The sequence below is a fragment of the Aethalodelphis obliquidens genome, unplaced genomic scaffold (genome assembly GCF_003676395.1).
Source record: "Aethalodelphis obliquidens isolate GAN/ISIS:26980383/991018 unplaced genomic scaffold, ASM367639v1 scaffold28, whole genome shotgun sequence".
Taxonomy (NCBI): Eukaryota; Metazoa; Chordata; class Mammalia; order Artiodactyla; family Delphinidae; genus Aethalodelphis; species Aethalodelphis obliquidens.
The window spans coordinates 1,703,323-1,722,615 of NW_020837972.1; the positions used below are offsets into that span (position 1 = coordinate 1,703,323).

Here is a 19,293-nt window from a genome sequence, read left to right on the forward strand (position 1 = left end):
TGCTATATTTTAAATAACTCAAATAGAAGTGGATTTGTAGTTTTTCAAAACACATAACAAAGTGCAACTCCAGTGATGAAGAAATGAACATAAAAAAGGTAGTGGAACGTGGAGAACTTGAAACCTTCATGCACTGCTGTAGAAAATGGTTTAGCAGTTCCTTTAAAATTCACCATATGAGTCATTAACTCCATTCCTGGGTATATACCCAAGACACCTGAAAACATATCCACACAAAAACTTGTGTGTTAATGTTCACAGCATTTTTCATAATAGCCAAGAAGCAGAAACAACCCAAATGTCCATCAAACGATGAAAGAATAAAATGTGGTATATCCACACAATGGAACATTATCCAGCAATAAAAAAAGACTAAAATACTGACACATGATACAATACGGATGAACACTGAAAACATAATACTAACTGAAAGAAGCCAGGCACAAAATACCATATTGTACAATTTCATTTATATGAATTGCCCAGAATTTTAAATCTAGGTAGAGACAGAAAACAGATAAGTGGTGGTTTAGCACAACATACTAAAACTCCTGAACTGTATGCTTTTAAAGGGTAAGTTTTATGTGATGTGTAGGTGAGGAGTATGAATATAATCAAACTCCTCATGAAATACTAAAAATAATCCTACTGCAAAAAAGTTATGGAACTGACCCAGCAGCAATGAGCATTCTAAGCATGTAGACCATGGTATCTAAATATTAATTCTCACTTCAAAAGGAGCCAACAAAGCTCCTGAGAAATAGCCAATTACAGGTCTAGAACAGAAAATGTGTAAGTTCATCCTGGAACATTAAATTGGAAAGCAAGGAAACTATCAAAGACTACTAAGGGTATATCAAAAGGACTCCAGAGCCAATCTAAACAGAATCACTGGTGAAAATTGAATAATTTGAGCAAAAATAAGGGCTATGTATTGAATTTCAATATGTTTAATTATAAGTTCATAATATTTCTCTCTCTTTCCCTTTCATTGGTCACCACTGCAGGATGCTAAGTAAGCAACTTCTTATTTTTGAAACTGGTAAATAAAGGCAAAGAATTAGTATTTATCTTGCTTTTCCTATATAAACTGAACCTCTGTACAACCAAGTAGTTGATGGGGGTAGTATTTCACCTAATACACAAACAAGGAAAGACACAAGTAAGTATCATCTTTCTACAACTGCTAATGAAATATAGGATGAACATAGATCTAGTCTAGAGAAACCTATAAAAATATAAAAATAACCCCAATTCTTTAAACTGCAAGACAGAAGAGATCAAAGGAAAACTCAGATTAAAAAAGAGATGTAAGTGACATGTCAACCAACTGCAATATATGGACTTTGCTTGGATCCTAATTCAAAGTATAAAAATAATTTGAGACATTTAGGGAAATCTGCCCATATAATATTTGATGTTATTTATTAATTTTCTGTATAACTGACAATGTCACAGTGGTTAGGAGGTTTCTGTGGTTATGACTTTTTAGAAGTTTCTTTTAGATATACAATTGAAATATGTACACATGAAGTAATGTATCATGGAATAGACAGAATGAATAGGAGTATATATCTATGAAACGGGATGGGCCCATGAGTTGATAGCTTTTGAAGCCCAATGAGATAAGTAAATGGAGATTAACCTATTTTCTCTACTTTTATACATTTGAAATTTTCACAAAGTTTTTATTTTTTTGATGTGGACCATTCTTAAAGTCTTTATTGAATTTATTACAATATTGCTTCTGTTTTATGTTTTGGTTTTTTGGCCACAAGGCATGTGGGATCTTAGCTCCCCAACCAGGGATTGAACCCAGGCCCCCTGTACTGGGAGTGCAGAATCTTATTAGCCACTGGACCACCAGGGAAGCCCCTGATGTCTTCCATTTCTACACCAAATAAAGACTGTAAAATGGTGTGCTGCACTTTGGTCAATCAACAATTACCTGAGAACTAACTACGTGTCAAACACTATGACACTGTGCTGGTTCCTGCACTAAGGAGCTCATATCCCAGTGTGGAAGATAGAAACAAATAATTATAATTACAAATTGTGCTCAATGTGATAAAGGAAACAAACAGGATGCTGAGACAGAGACTGAGAGGGTGGGGGTATGGGAGTCCTACTTTAGGTAAGGTGGTCAGAAAAGGCCTCTCTGTGCAGCAAGGCCAGTTTCTGGCACAGAAAACAACATGGGTTCCTGACAAGGAAAAGACTTTGGCATTTCTGAAGGATTAAAAAGAGGAAGCCAGTATAGCTAAAATGTACTGAGTCAGAAAGAAGAGTGGCCCAACTTGAAGATGGAGAAATGTACAAGAGGATAATGTAGATAGTAAGGAGTATAAATTATATTCCAAGGGCAACAGATTATATTCCAAGTGTCAAAAATTCATTGACAGATTTTAAACAGCCGAGTGATATGATTTGATTTTTAAATAATTCTGATTACTGTGTGGTGAATGGATTAGAGAACAAAAAGAACAAAGAGAATCAGGAGACAATTACAGGGAGGAAAATGGTGGCTTGATCTAGAATGAAGGCAGTACAGATGGAATAAAAGCATAAGGATATAAGTTATTTTAGAGTATAACTGACAGTAATAGGTAAAGGCCTAGATGTGGGGGCTAAGGAAGATTAAAGAATTTATAGTGCAAGAGGGGAGATAAGAAAACAGATAACATAGTTCAAAATAAGAGGTGCTGCTTTAAACATCTGAGGAAAGGTAAACCTTCTATAGGAATTCCAAGTTCATAAGAAAAAGCCAAGATCATGGGTAACTCTGCAACCAATATGAATCACGAAGCTGCTGGAGGTCCTTATAATATTAATACTACAAAGAGCAGATATAGCCAATCATTAAAAAATAGTCAATAACTGACTTGCAAAACTTGCGTTCCATAATGGTAATTATACTAGCACCAAAAGGAAGAAATTGAGTCATTACTGTTAGCCTAAGAGAAGTAGTTTAACACTTCTTAATTTTTTAGTTGTAATAGTAATGCATGCTGCTTCTAAGAAAATTTAAAATACAGGTGTAAAAAGTAAGCAACTGTCCCCAGATACTGCTTGTGGGAGTGTAAAATGGTTCAGCCTCCTTGGAAAACAGCCTAGCAGTTCCTCAAACGATTAAACATAGAGCTACCACCTGACCCAGCAATTCCACTCCTAAAGAGAATAGAATTTTGTCTAAGAGACAAAAACATATCTACAGAAAAATTCATATACACATGTTTATAGCAGCATTATTCAAGATAGTCAAAAGACAGAAACAACCCAAATGTCCACTGACAGATGAATGGATAAACAAAATGTTGTATATCCCAAAATGGAGTATTAATCAGCCAATTAAAAGGAACGAAGTACTGATACATGCTTCAATATAGTTGAACCTTGAATACATTATACCAAGTAAAAGAAGCCGGTCACAAAAGTCCACATATCATACTTGACAGAAATGGAACAGGGAAATTAATAGAGATAGGAAGTGGATTAGTAGCTGCTTAGATCTGGGAGAGGTGGAAGGTAAGGGAGGGTGATAGCTAAAGGGTAGGGAGAGCTTCTTTCTGAAGTAATAAAATGTTCTAAAATTGACTGCAGTGATGGTTGCACAGCACAATGAATATACTGAGCCACTGAACTGTATACGTTAATGGGTCAAATGTATAGTATAATATATGAATTATATCTCAAATCTGTTATTTTTTAAGTAAATAAGTAGAACTTCCATTCTCGTTCTTTGCTGCCCTTCGCTTCAACTACACGTAATAACAACTACTGTTAATATTTTATAATTCTGTCCAGGACACTTTATTCATATACAAAGACATACATAATCTACCCCCGAAAAATGAGGGGGGAGGATCATACTGTATTCATTGTTCTGCACATTTTCCCTCAATGTACCAAATCCTTCCTGTGTCACTACATACTTTCAACATGGCAGTTCAGTATTCCATTATATTCCGATACACCATAACCTACTAATTCATCAATTACTGGGACATTTAGGTTATTTTCACTTTTCTATTACAATCAAAATAGCCACAATAACCATCCTTGCCCATATCTCTGCACAAGTCACTATTTCTGCAGCCCTGATTCTTAAAAATAAATTTACTAGGTGAAAAAGATACACACTTGGTGGGGGAGATCATTATTGCCAAAGACTACACATACTAATTCCATTTATGAAACTATAATTCACTAACTCAGTTATCAACTTGGTAGAAGTTCTAATGTTCTGTAATTTGAAAGGTTAAAATAAAAATACGCATAAGCATTATTTGTATTAATCCAGAAACGTTTGTACATGTACAGAAAAATGATATAATGATTGTTAACAATGGTTACCACTCTAAGGAAGAAAGTGGGAATAGGGACTTTGTTTTTACACTTTTAGAATTACTTTACCCTTGTAATTAGAAAAATAAACTTTTCTACAAAGACATTTTTAAAAAGGAAATTCAAAGTAATATTACATAAAAGCTTTTCACTTGACCTAAGACAGAGTGTGAAGATAAAGCCATCAAAAAAAAAAATCAGGGATGTAAAGCAATGGTTCTGAGGGCAGAAGAGACAGGAGTCCTGAGTCTGCCATTCACTAAACTCTATGACCTTTGGGACCTTTAAGGCAAGTCATGCTACTTCTTTACCCCTTACTACTTCAATATATACTTTATAAGAACAAAATTAATCTCTTATATAACCACAGAACTAGCTTTCAAATTCAGGAAACTTGACACTGATATAGTACTTTAATCTACTTTTTATATTCCAATTTGGTCAACCAATCATATCCTTTACAGAGATTTCCTCCCCCCTCTATAAAAGGATCCAGTCTAGGATCACATTGGATCTAGTTGTCATCTCTCTTTAGTCTTTTAATTTGGAACCCACATTATATTAATTCCAATAATATGTTTCCTGGTATCAAAATTAATTTAATAATCTAACATCAGGCTTCCCTGGTGGCACGGTGGTTAAGAATCCACCTGCCAATGCAAGGGACACGGGTTCCAGCCCTGGTCCGGGAAGATCCCACATGCCATGGAGCAACTAAGCCCGTGCGCCACAACTACTGAGCCCGGGTGCCTAGAGCCGGTGCTCCGCAACAAGAGAAGCCACCGAAATGAGAAGCCTGCACACGGCAACGAAGAGTAGCCCCCGCCTAACAGAACTAAAGAAAGCCTGTGCACAGCAACGAAGACCCACCCAACGCAGCCAAAAAATAAATAAATAAATTTTTAAAAAATTAAACACTGCAGAGTCAAGTAATACATTAGGATTACATTTCCTCTCCAAAGGTCTAATATGCACCCTGCTAGGCCAAATGAAGGGTAAAATTCTTATTTGAAGCAGTCAAATGATTTCTCTTTTCTTAATGTATGTATGAGAATTTGACAGTTGGGATCTGCAGGCTTCACTGGTCTCCAGTGTCAGTCTCAGAATGTGACTTCTGAGAAATCTTTACCGAAGTAAGACATTTATCTTCCTATTTAACATGGAATCTCATTCTTTCAGGCACCTGTTAACAAGAAATTACTCAATTCCTTAATCAGTAACTAAAACTCACACTTGCCAACAATAACTCAGCCAAGTGAGATACTGAGCAACTTGGACTACAAGGACACATTATATGTACTATATAAGTCCTTCCTATATAGAAAGGAAAAAAACAGTACCCTGAATCAACAAGATGATAACTAATCTCTACTAGAACAAAAGAATCTAATTCTTCTCTACTAGAATAAAAGAATCTAATTCTTCTCCCTTATTCTTAACCAAACACACACAACAAAAACAAAAATCCTAATTAAAATGAAATTATACTGAGAAGACACTAGTATCCCAGGACTCAGGGAACGTTTGTGTGATCTGAAAATTCAAACATGAAGATAGTTCTTGCCTTCAAGATGTTCACAATCCTGTGGGGTGACAAACATAACTAATAAGGCAGAGTGTGATAACAGATGTAGAAATATAATATCATGGAGATGCAAAAGACAGAGAAATGGACTCTGAACTGGGCACTCAAGTAAGGCTTTGTGGAACACTCGCACTTTTAATGGCTGAACCAGACAGATTTTGAGACAAAGAGGGTAAAGGAACAGCACAAGCAAAGAATACCAGCACAAGCAAATATCTTGCCAAAAAAAAAGGCAAGATATTGGACAGTATTTGAGGGACAGTAAGTAGGTCAGGTTGGCTACAGCAAGACTTTCTAGATGTATGGAGGAAGTGAGTGCCTAGTTGCAGTAGATGTGCTTAAAGCTCACTTATAAAGAGCCTAAAATGCCATGCTAAGGAGCTTGATCCTTAATCTGGAGGCAATGCCAAGCTAAAGGTTCTGGAACAAGGGAATGATTTGGATACAGAAACTTAAAACCAAAACAGCAACTTCTCTTTTCAATAAACTTAGATAATAATTTCCTCCATTAAACAGATGGCAGAAAAAAGAGGCAGTAATAAAGACTTAGGTAATAACAGATCCATAAAGGTCTATGAAAAAAAGGACAGGACAGGGGTTAACATCCACACTGGGGGCAGGACTAACAAATTTTTTAGAAGTTATTTTCTAGTTGAACGTCACATTGGTACCATTAATGCTAGTAATGAGGCCTCGATTTTCACACAAATTTAACAATTTAAGAAAACTCAAAATAAGAACCAAGTTTCAATTTAAAAGAACATCATGTTAAGAACTATTTTAAACAAAAGATTAGGGCCACAACTCATTTAATCTCAACTTAAATACAAGTTTCTAGGCACAGTATATTATACTATGGCACAATTATATATGGGAAAAGTAATCTGGCTGGAGTCCTAATGGGAAAAAAAAACCAAACCACCAAATATTGAGATTTAACATTAAAGTGAACATACAAGGGTTCACCTAAATAATTATGTCCACAGACAAAACAGGCCCCCAAAATTCATCTATAAATTACCTTTTGCTGCCTCAGAACAGCAGAGAGTATAGTAGGGGGCAGGAGGTAGGGGGACAAACTTACCAAATGAAGTTTGTCCCAAGAACTTTTTCTACTGGAACGTTTCACAAGAAAATCTGCAAAAGAAAAACCAGTAGTTTTACAATGACAAATATCCTAAGTATCAAGTTAAGCCACTTAGATCTCCCCACAAGACTTTTCTCTACAAGTTAGAATGCGATGACAATACATTATTTTTTAAATTGTTACAATGTGAACTATTTAGTCAACCACAGGTTTTAGAATGTTTAATTGTGCAAAACGGGCCAAGTCAGGCCTTAGCATGCTTTTAGAAACTACAGAATTGCACAGATAGAACTTTCCAAGAATCTATAAATACTCCTCTTTAAGAGTTTTTCTCTATCAATCTAGCATCATTTCTGATGGCTTCTCAGGTAAACCTTTGCCACTAAAGGAACAAGTACTTTAAACAACTAGGAACAAGTACTTTAAACAACTAAGAAGATCACAGGAGATCTAGGTTTGGACTTGGTAGTTTAATTTGTACACATAATTGGCTTCTATCAAGGGGTCTTTTTTGTGTAAGAAAAAAATCAGAGAGGCAGGAGTATAGTCTAAACACAAAGAATTCTTGTCACAACTAGGCAACAATCTGATCTTTAGAGATAAAAGACCTTATCAACCTGATTCCTTTGTAAAGACTTCTCTCAGTATTGGCAGGCAACTCATCCTTTTGAGCTGTTTATGTGACATAAAGTCACATATATGAACAGGACTGTACAAAATATCAAAGTCCTAAAATTAAAGAGTCAGTCAACATATCACATTATTGCCATAACCTCTGGAACCATTTTTTAAACAAGTAAGAACCATATAAGAGGAGGCTAAACATGTAATAATAAAGTGTTTTAACCACTTTACAAGTAGTTATTTTTGTCTCCCAGTAACTTTTAATTTAAATTTTGTAAAAGTTAATTTTAGTTTAATACAGGCTGGGCTGTACTGACCACATGCTGTATGGGAAAGGAACTAAGGCTATTCATAACTTGCAACTTCAGATACAAATCATATTAGTATCAAGATTGGTCCTGTTAAGTTGTTTAAGGAGGTACAACACAGTATAGCAGGAAAGTTCAGGGGTTTTAAATCTGTAAGAACTTTTCTTTCTAGAGTATAATTTTTGCTGAGTATTTGAAACCTGAAATACAAGTTACAAGTTTTTTTCATTTTTCCTTTATACTATAGTAAGGTTATTGATTTTTTAAAAACTACATCTGTAGGTACATTATATCATCTATGAATTTTATTTAGGATAATAAGAAAACATTTGTTAAAAAGAACAGATGCTGGGTCTCTTTGTCCTTAGCTATTAAAAAAAAAAAAAGACAACCAGATAGGGCTTCCATGGTGGCGCAGTGGTTGAGAGTTCGCCTGCTGATTCAGGGGACGCCAGTTCGTGCCCCAGTCCGGGAGGATCCCACATGCCGCGGAGCGGCTGGGCCCGTAAGCCATGGCCGCTAAGCCTGCGCGTCCGGAGCCTGTGCTCCGCAATGGGAGAGGCCACCAACAGTGAGAGGCCCGCGTACCGCAAAAACAAAAACAAAAAACAAAAAAAACCCAACCAGATAAAACAATATATATGAAGGTACATTCCACTTAAGTATTAAATGCAAAAAATAATGAGACATAGTTCATTGTAACCCAAGAAGTATCAGAGTACTACAAGGTTAACTGTCCAATGACATGCAAGTACTCAGAGTTCAGAGGAGAGACAACCCAGGGAAGTTTCACAGGAGGTGGAAAACTTCAACTTGAGTCCTACAGATTAGGTGGAATTTAAATAAAGAGAAAGAGGGGATGGAAGCCAAGTAAGGATGGCTATTAATACCACAGTGGGAAGAAAGCACATTTTTGAGAAATAAAGAATAGGTCAGAATACCAATCATGTTCAGGAAAATAAGACTAAAAAGACAGGACACACTGTGGGCCTTGAATGCCAAGCTAAGGAAGCTAGATTTCATTCGATGGCACTAAACCAAAAGCTTTATGAGCAGGAGAATAACAACATGAAAATGGTAGTATTAAAAAGCAGGAAGTAGGATGGTCTGGAGGGGAAAAGTCACTTAGGATGTTCCTAGACTAGTAGTGCAGATATGAACTGCTAAGGGCCCAATATCTCAACCATAGTAAAAATGCAGAAGAAGACACCAAAATGAGTGAAAGCATTAATTGCCTGAGCTTGGTAGTTGATTAGGAATGGAAAAAAGGGGGCAGACCATGTTGTCAAAGATAACTGCAAAATTCTAAGGCCTGTGGTGAGTAGAAAAAGAATGGTATTGTTAAGAAATGAAGGGTAGATTCCAAGGAAGCAACACCAGATATGATACCCTGACTTTAAAGGTGGCCTCCCAAGTAGATGTATGTCCAGCCAGTAATAAGGGGTGAAATGGGATTAAATTCAAGAGACAGGTTAAGTCTAGTGGTAACAATGAATTGATGGTGTTACATTTACTTCAAAGAAATCACTACATCTACTACAAGGATCATCTGACATGTTTAGAAATTACTTGGTAATTTATTCTGTCAAAGATACTAAGTCCATTAATACAAAAGTGTTTGTGTATAGTTTCCACAGGTGTAAAGCTCCAAGACATGGACCAAACAACAGGAAGATTCAACAAAAATGTTCAGGCAGGTCTGCTTCAATGCCAGCAATGATTCCTCTTAACCACAACCAAACATCTACTTGGTTGGAAACAAGTATGCCATTGTGAAACACTGCCAACAAAATTTTAAAACCTGCCCATGCCTCTTAGGGCTATTTGCCAGATAAAGGCCATGTAGAAGTAAGTCTGAAAGAAGCTCTTTGGTGCCACCAGCTACCTTCTCATGAAGCCAGATGATATCCTGTGATACCAGTCATGTACACCTCAGAGTAGGAACAGTTATGTTTGGGTGACCTTGAACGGTCATATATTTGAAGAGGTAGAATGTAAAGTGGTTACGTTAAATCTAAGCAATTACCTAAAGTGTCTAGTAACATGGGATTCTTAAACAAATAAAGCACTAATGAACAGCCAGCCAGGGCAGCTGTGTGGGGCAAGGGTTAACTATGGTCACCCTTAAGTTCCATCTGGGGGATAGTGTTAAAAGAAAAGAAAAAGAATTGGCAGTTATCTGAAAAAGGTAAATTTTTTTACAATCATGTATTATACTATGGATAGAATTTTATCTATTTCAAGAGGAAACCCTACAGAGAATAAAAATATACTTGATTATTAAATACTAAAATACTAGATATTACTGTGCAGCTGCAAAGCACAGTCAATGTCTTTCTGGAAGACAATGAGATACTGATTAAGAAGAAGGGCATGGAGGCCCTGAGAAGGCTAATAAGGAATGGGCACCTACATGGAGTAGTTTGTTATCATGTGTATGCCACCTACTAGATCAGCTTCAACAAAGAGGCACACCAATTTGGGCCATTTATATAATAAGTGAATCCAAACTACAAAAACTAATTAGGTCAAACCAAATTCACAAGGAAAAACTTAAGAGACTCAGGCCAGGCCTCCTAAAAATGGGGGGGGGGAGCGGTGTCCAGGGTGGGGAAGGGTGGCTAAAGCAGCACTTTTTTGCCTAGGGTACATTTTAACTTCAAAAGAACAATGAAGTTTTTGTTTGTTTTTTAACATCTTTATTGGAGCATAATTGCTTTACAATGGTGTGTTACTTTCTGCTTTATAACAAAGCGAATCAGCTATACATATACATATATCCCCAAATCCCCTCCCTCTTGTGTCTCCCTCCCACACTCCCTATCCCACCCCATGAAGTATTTTTTTACAGCCCTGTCTCACTTTCAAATGTAGGAATGATTGAGGGTTCAAAACTTTAAGAAGGCAACACTGAGTAATTTTAAAGGAATCTTTTATTTTCACTGTATGTGAAAGAAATGGCTTTTCTTGCACATGCACTGCATAGTAAGAAACACTGACAGCAAAACTTGAGTGTGGAGGTCATAAAGTAATTCAGAGATGTTAAATTTTAAGAAGTGACTTTACAACTGCTACTACTTTGGGCAGCTTCTTAGTGCTTCCTCATTTATGCCTAGTAACTTTTCGGATATCTGATGGATGATATGACCTTCCCAAACTAGGATTCTATGGCATGTTGGGGAGATTATTCCATTGTGGGGAGATGATTTAATCACTAGTATTACCCAAAACTCAAGCATTTAGCAACTGAGTAAAACTACTGTGGTTTGGTCTTACTCCCTGTACAGGAGCCCAAACCTCAAGTTTTCTAAACTTCTGCTGCTGAAGTCAACTATAAATGAAAATAAAAACCGAGAGACAGTTCAAAAAGTATGGCTATATAGCTGATTCACTTTGTTATAAAGCAGAAACACACCATTGTAAAGCAATTATACTCCAATAAAGATGTTAAAAAATAAAATAAAAAGTATGGCTGAATGCTCTCAGTTGGACTTTTCCCCCCTCTACTTATTTGGACTATGTTTCAAAAAAAAAAAGTAAAAAGAAACTAAATACAAAATTGAGTCAGTGTCCTGGAAAACTCAGTGAGTTTTCCAAACACGGTAATTTATTAAAAAAAAAAAAAAACTTTTAAAAAGATGCCACATGTCTTTTCTACCTCTTTTGAAAACACTAAGTAAGGTCTGTGTGTTTTCAGGGATACAGACGCAAATTCATGGTCAGAGTACTGCATTCCTCTGCCAGCTGTAGGACACAGATAAGCAGCTAAAATATTATCATTTCCTAAGCAAAAAACAACCATCTTCTTGAAAAACAAAAATCCAGTAGGTTGTCAGAAACGGTCAGATGAACTCCATGTTATAATCAAATTTCTGTATCAAAGAGTCTTTTACTAACAGTAAGTCTCTTGAACCAGCAACATTAATGATAATGTTCACTCTAACAAGTAAAATTCTGTTTCAATAGATAATGACCAAAGATCAATCTTGAATAATTCTGTGACTACATTAGTGGTACAGAGTGTGGTTCATTCTATGAGAAGTTTTTTTTGGTTTGTTTTGTTTTAATGTGGGAGAAGTTCTGAATACATTCCTCAAAGGAGTATCTGCAATAGACAGAATTTCAAACAGTTGGTTAGCGATCAATACTTAAGATCATTTGTCTTCATTTAAGTGGCTGAAATACTGACAGCTGCTTTTCCAAATGGGACCCAAAAATGTGAGAAGTCAAAAGCAAAGAAACTGTGCTCTAGAATTTTTAGACATTAAGATCTGACTGTACTTCAGATGCACCTTTTTGCTTTTCACATCTCAAGTGGGCAAAAGGAAGCCCTTGACCATGTTCTCAGAAAAGATCAGCTGTGATCAAACGAACTTTATCGAATTTGATTTGTACCTTTTAAAATCACTTATTTTACAAGTGTTTCCCTTTTAAACTTAATCCTTATACAAAAGGGGGGCGGGGGAGCAAATATCATACATGATGTCTTAGTGAAGACATTTTCTGGTGGTGACCAGAAAAGATTAAAACCGAAGATATAATACAATCTGCTAAAAAAGGGTAAAAATAATTTCAAAAAAGGTTTTTTTTAATGTTTTGACTTGCTCTTTATAATCACTTCTATAAAGAAATTTATTCACGGGACTTCCCTGCTGGCGCAGTGGATAAGACTCTGCGCTCCCAAAGCCAGGGGCCTGGGTTCAATCCCTGGTCAGGGAACTAGATCCCACATGCATGCCACAACAAAGAGTTCACATGCCCCAACTAAGGAGCCCGCCCGCCACAACTAAGGAGCCCATGTGCTGCAACTAAGGAGCCAGCAAGCCACAACTAAGACCCGGTGCAACCAAATAAATAAATAAATACTATCTATTTTTTAAAAAAGAAAACATTCACTTCATACTACTAACTCAGATATATTAAATCATTAATAGGATTATAAGGAATTTCTGTAATTTGTAACATTATTTTCTGACTCTATATCCTCCATGAAAAGTCACAAGGCAGGTATCATTTTACTACTGAAATTAAGGATTTTAAATCTAATTTTATAAGGCAGCATTTAGATTCATCATGGTAAATGAAGAAATGTTCCCTATCTCCTAAGAAAAAAAACTCTTAACAGAAACCAAATACTTAAGTCTCGGTTATCGAGATAGAAAATCCAGGCATTCAAAGCACTAGAAATTAATTAAATTAAAAGCCAAGCAGGATCATTTCATCTAAGTGCCAGAGGTAGTTCAATATTTATAACTGCTATGGAAAGATCAGAAAGACTAGCCCCAGTGTTGGAAAAATGTTTCCTGACTTTTGTTTCTTTGACTAATTCCGAGGTCTACTGTTGGGAAATTAAGAGAAGGCAAATTTTTGCATGCTCATTAATGTCCTGCCACTTGCTCTCAGTTAACCTCTGATGAAGAGGAAAGAAGTAATTTTGTTTCCCCCTCCTTTCTCCCCTGCACTGTCCCAAATCAAAGTTCTCAAGGGCAATGCATAGGTCAAATGTTCTATTTTTAAAAAAAGAAAGATTCCTAATCAGGAAGTATATACCTCTTCATGGAAACTTAAATTTTCCTAATTATAATCCTGTAATGACTTCTGCCCCTCTTAAAAAATCATGATTATCTCAACATGAGACTGCAGACTCTGTCCATGCCTCCTACTGTTCGAAGAATAAAATTATAACTGCATTTTCTTGGACAAAACACTTAAATGACCAATCCCTATGAAGATGAGCAGTTTTACAACAGGTTCTCAAAACGTTTTTTAATAAGGCTTAAATTATGAGCTCCTGTTTCTTACGTACTCAGAAAAAGAAATCAGTGAGGTAGCAAAGACCAAAAACTTATTTTTGTTAAAGACAACTAAAAAATTATGTAAAATTCAATAATACCAATGTCATTTTGAAATCTGCAAATTTACAGTGTTTATTCTAATATGCTTTGCTTCTGCATCCTGCCCTAGAGTGGCAAAAACAGACTCTCTAAACCCCACCCTTTTTATACCAACCCTCCGCCCTCACTGCTGGAAGAGAGGTTTCTTTTCTAGAAAGACAAGCAACTTAGTTTGAAGGTCTACTTACCATAGGAAGTCAAAAGTATGCCCATGTATAAATGACATGGTTTTCCTATTATGCCTAGGTACTTGGGATATTCAACACCAATTCTAGGAAAAATCTGGAATTAAACTACACTCAAAAAATAGCTATCAGTATTCCAAACCTAGCTAATCTGCATACTGCTTATCAGTTTTTTAATAATATATAGGAATGTTAATGTTTCTCTACCCATCTGTAAACAGATTCTTCAGAAAAATTCTGGTTCACTCCACTTAGTTTTATGCAGAGTAACTGGCATCAAAATGGACAAGGACCAGAAAGCTGAAGGAAAATGCAAATCCATCCTTTAAGCATAAAACTTAACAATGAAGAGAAGAAACGGATTTACATTTTTAACTGCTGTCATCTCAATTATAAACTGTCCAACTCCAACTAGCCAATAGGGATATTCAGAAAAGAGAAACAAAATTCCAATAGTAGAGGCTATATGTGCAACAAAAAGAATCCACTCTTCTTCCTGCTGGCCTAGTTAAAATTTGTATTCTGGCAATTAGGTAGGGGGCTACTCATATTTTTGAAAAACAAGCCAATAAAAACCCAATAACTTCCTCAATTCTCAATTATTAAATAGCCAAAAGACCAGAAATCGTCTTGACCAGAACACCATCTTCTTACGAATCCTTTTAAGACCAATACAATTCAACAGATCCCCAGAAAGAGACCCACCCTTTTAAACTAGTAATATTTATCTCATGTAAACAGAGGGAAACATGTAACTGCCATCAAAATATACACAGGGGAGCTTCCCTGGTGGCGCAGTGGTTGAGAGTCTGCCTGCCGATGCAGGGTACACGGGTTCGTGCCCTGGTCCGGGAAGATCCCACATGCCGTGGAGCGGCTGGGCCCGTGAGCCATGGCCACTGAGCCTGCGCGTCCGGAGCCTGTGCTCCGCAACGGGAGAGGCCACAACAGTGAGAGGCCCGCATACCGCAAAAAAATATATATATATACACAGGAAGAAAAAATTTTCAGCTGAAGTCAAGAAGTAGAATTCACGAACATGCTTTACTTAAGAAAAGGAGGGCAAAAGTCCGAAGCTAATAAGAAATAAAGTCTTATTAAGTAAAGAGGGTTCTCCTTTGTCCTTAAATAACTGCACTTAAATTAACCACTCTGAAAACCTCAAGACAAGTCATAGGTTCAAACTGAAGACAAAAACCAAACCTTGAATTTTAAAAATTCTTAAGCTATCAATTTGCTTAATCCATTAATCAGAAAAGGAAGGGGGCGAGAGCTTTTTTAAAAAACATGCTGGCTAAATTACTTATATTCATAGTAAGCACATTAAAATATAGGTAAGGGACTTCCCTGGTGGCGCAGTGGTTAAGAATCTGCCTACCAATGCAGGGGACACGGGTTCAAGCCCTGGTCCGGGAAGATCCCACCTTCCGCAGAGCAACTAAGCCCGTGCCCCACAACTGCTGAGCCTGCGCTCTAGAGCCCGTGCTCCGCAACAAGAGAAGCCACCGCAATTAGAAGCCCGCACACCACAACAAAGAGTAGCCGCCCCTGCTCTCCGCAACTAGAGAAAAGCCCACATGCAGCAACAAAGACCCAACACAGCCAAATAAATAAATTTATTTATTTAAAAAATAAATACATAAATAAAAATAAAATATAGGTAAAATATTCTCTAAAACAAGATGAAAAACTGCTCAAACATACAGCCTAATATCAACCTATTCTAAACATATTGAGTATTCTAAATATATTGTTTATACATCAAAAAACTTAAGTACTAGGACTTCCCTGGTGGTCCAGTGGTTAGGATTCCAAGCTTCCACTGCAGGGAACAGGAGTTCGATCCCTGGTCGGGAACTAAGATCATGCATGCGGCGCGGTGCGGCCAAAAAAAAAAAAAAAAAAAAAAAAAAATCCACAGACAAGTGACCGGAATTCTCAAGTTTCCAATAAGCATGTGAACATAACTACTAAGAATAATACCACACTTTCAAGGTCAATCTGAGCCACTCATGTTTCTTGCATTTTCCAACACGAAAATAGTTTGTCAAAGAAACTGAAGTCTAAAAGAGGTGTAAGGAATAATGCATTTACCCAAGCTCTCTGGTAAACATCAGGCCTATGAATGGACAAACACATTCTGTATTCTGTTTTTAGTCAGGACACACATATGCTAAAATGCAAAGAAATATAAAAACCTTGGGAAGAGTTTACATTTTCTACTGATTTACTCTTCAACATCTAACCTAAAACCTATATTCTACAACATATAGGTATTTTTTCAGTTGTTCCCATGGTATGGTATACATACCATTGGTGATATTTGAGAGGATTTAAATGTAACACAAAGACCTTTAAAAAACAAAACTATATACTTATGCTAATGAGCACTGGAAAAAACATTCTGCATTCTATTGACTCTGAGATGCCACCGAAGTCAAGGCACACCATTAAACTTACATATCACCAAGAAAGAAAAAAACTTGATTTTAAGATGCATTATCATTTGGTATACAGATACTGCAAAAAAATCGTGTAGGTAATATATTAATGAGAGGTTTGGGTTATACTGCACTATATGCTAATACAAATCCTTCATAAGACAAACTGCTACCTGTCTTTCCTCGGGCTGCTTTATTCTCTCATTTTGCTTCATAAGACCTATTTTTCCAAACCATTAAAAGTCTGAAACCATTCAAAGCAGGCCTGAGCAGGGCCATAAACAACAACATCCAGTCCTCCCCCACAGAAATGATAGCCTCTCTCAAGGTTTCTGCTACTAACTACTACGTGAGAGCTCCCACAGCTTCCCCAATCCTGACTGCTATTGCTGGCACAGGAGCAGAATAGCAGATCTCCTCTGGACTGTCAATGAAGCACCTCCAACTCTACATATTCCAAACAGAAGCCATCACTGGCCTCCCTTCCCTTCCCCCACCATATCTTCTTTCTTAATATTCCATTGGGAATCTTGGTCAGCCTAGGTCTTCAAGACTGGAAACCATCTGACACTCTTTCCAATAACAAAATCTGACACCATCTCCCACTGCTTTCTTTGAAATGCTCAATTTCCATCTTTCCATTCCATGCCACCAGGGCCACCACCACTGGTCTAGCAAACCGGTTCTCAAACATTTGCTGAATTCAATTTATTTAGACCTTATTACCTATGAAACAAAATAACCAGTTACAACTGAACTTAGAACTGATTCTGGTCAATTCCTCTTTGAACATCACCTGGCATATCGATCCTGTCAACAGACATTTCCATAAAACGTCCCTGCTCAAAAAAGATATGCCCTATGGCGTATATGTCCAGAATGAACGACTTGAGGCTTCTTTAAAATTTTTCATGCATGAGCTTTTGTCACTGCTACTACCTCTGCCTGATTTACTCATACCGCCTAATCCATTTGGATAAATCCAACATATCCTTCAATACTTGGCTTGAAAACATTAATTTCACTGTGAAAACTTTCCCTTCAGAGTTCACTGTGCAGTTTCAATACAGCTCTATTTTATAACACTTACTACATGTCATTATAATTATTTACATTTCTAACTGTCTAGACCGTGATTATCTATATAGCTCATTTTCCCACTCAGCACTCAACATCTGAACCCAAGGGCCTTACCACTACCGCTTAACAAGAGGCATTACGATATAGCTTACTAGGTAAGAGCATAGGTTCTGCAATCAGACTGTTCTGGATGTGAATTTTGGCTCCAAACTGAGTGAAATCCCCAAAGTGATACAGTCTTCTCATCTGTAAAATGGAGATAACATTAATAGTTTTCTAATCAATGTTCAATGAATACTAATTCTGATGAGGACAAGAAACATGCTCAATAACTGTTTTCTAGATTTAAAAAACAAGCATAATTTAGGTCAATACAAGAAATTAACCAGAGCCTCCTATTACCTACCCACTGAATAAACGTTTCAAGCACACCCATTCGCCTTTAAAACCTCTATATTCTAGTTCTTACCATAAATCCAACATTTCTACCTGCCTTTCTTCATACAGAATAAACCCCTGGGATTGAAAGATGTATAAGTTTCCATTATTCATTAAAAACTTTCAAAGTCCAAAATAAAAAAAAGTAATGTGATTTTGCTGAAGCAAAAATTTTAGTCGTAGGCATTTGAGGCTAACCAAGAAGAAATCACTTAACTGACTGAGCCAAGCAATGTTAACCATTGTTATGTTAACCAATGTTATTCTCTACACATTCTCAATTCTCAGGATACTATCATAGTACTTGTCAAGATCTAAACATACCTCTCAACAAGACCTCCCCAAAATGAGGACCTTCCTTCTTAATGACAAGGTCTCCCCCACATGAAAATCTTATTCTTCCCTCTAGGACATTCTGTGTCCATTCCAAATGCCTTGCCATTGCTTATGTTATTTCCTATACCCAGACTGGCCCTTTCTCCACCAACCAGATCCCTAGAGCTCCTCTAGTATTCCAAACCACTAAACTTTCACTGCATTTTTGCAAGTACACATGATTTAACATTTATTCTCTTTTACTTAGGTCTACTTCTCTCCCTCCCCTAACTCTCTCACCCTCCTCCTTCTCCCTCTTTTTCCTCTCGCTCTCTCTCAAACACACAGAGGCAAGTTCCCTCAAGAGGTACTCAAAATGTTTTGACCAATTAAATTTCTCTCCTTAAGAGGTTTTTTTGAGGTATAATTTATAATATAAGTTTCAGATGTACAACATAGTGATTCACAACTTTTAAAGGTTATACTCCATTTATAATTATAAAATATTGGCTATATTCCCTGTCTTGTACAATATATCCTTGTATCTTTATTTATTTCATGCTTAGTAGTTTCTCCCTCTTTGTCCCCTACCCCTAACTTGCCCCTCTCCCCACTGGTAACCACTAGTTTGTTCTCTGTATCTGTGAGTCTGTTTCTTTTTTGTTATATTCACTAGTATGTTTTATTTTTTAGATTCCACATATAAATGACATCATACAGTATTTGTCTGACATTTCACTAAGCACAATACCCTCCAAGTCTACCCATGTTGCTGCAAATGGCAAGATTTCATTCTTTTATATGGCTGAGTAGTATTCCATTGTGTATATACACATCATCCTTATCTATTCATCTGTTGATGGGTGCTTAGGTTGCTTCCATATCTTGGTTACGGTGAATAATGCTGTTATGAACACTGGGGTGCATATATCTTTTCGAATTAATGTTTTCATTTTCTTCAGCTATGTACCCAAGCTTAAGAGTTTTGAGAT

At 36.7% G+C, this 19,293-nt stretch overlaps 1 protein-coding gene across 13 annotated transcripts in view; it reads right to left on the minus strand.

Annotated features, from left to right (window-relative positions):
* The window catches only part of MTMR3 (myotubularin related protein 3), a 147,254-nt gene that overhangs the window by 65,579 nt on the left and 62,382 nt on the right, over nt 1-19,293 (minus strand). For 12 of the 13 annotated variants that reach the window (XR_003436660.1, XM_027124339.1, XM_027124343.1 and 9 more), the window contains exon 2: nt 7,014-7,066. The gene's annotated coding sequence lies outside the window, so the exon portion shown is untranslated. Of the gene's footprint in view, nt 1-7,013; nt 7,067-17,700; nt 17,795-19,293 lie in introns of all 13 variants that reach the window. The other variant, XM_027124331.1, reaches the window with a different exon arrangement.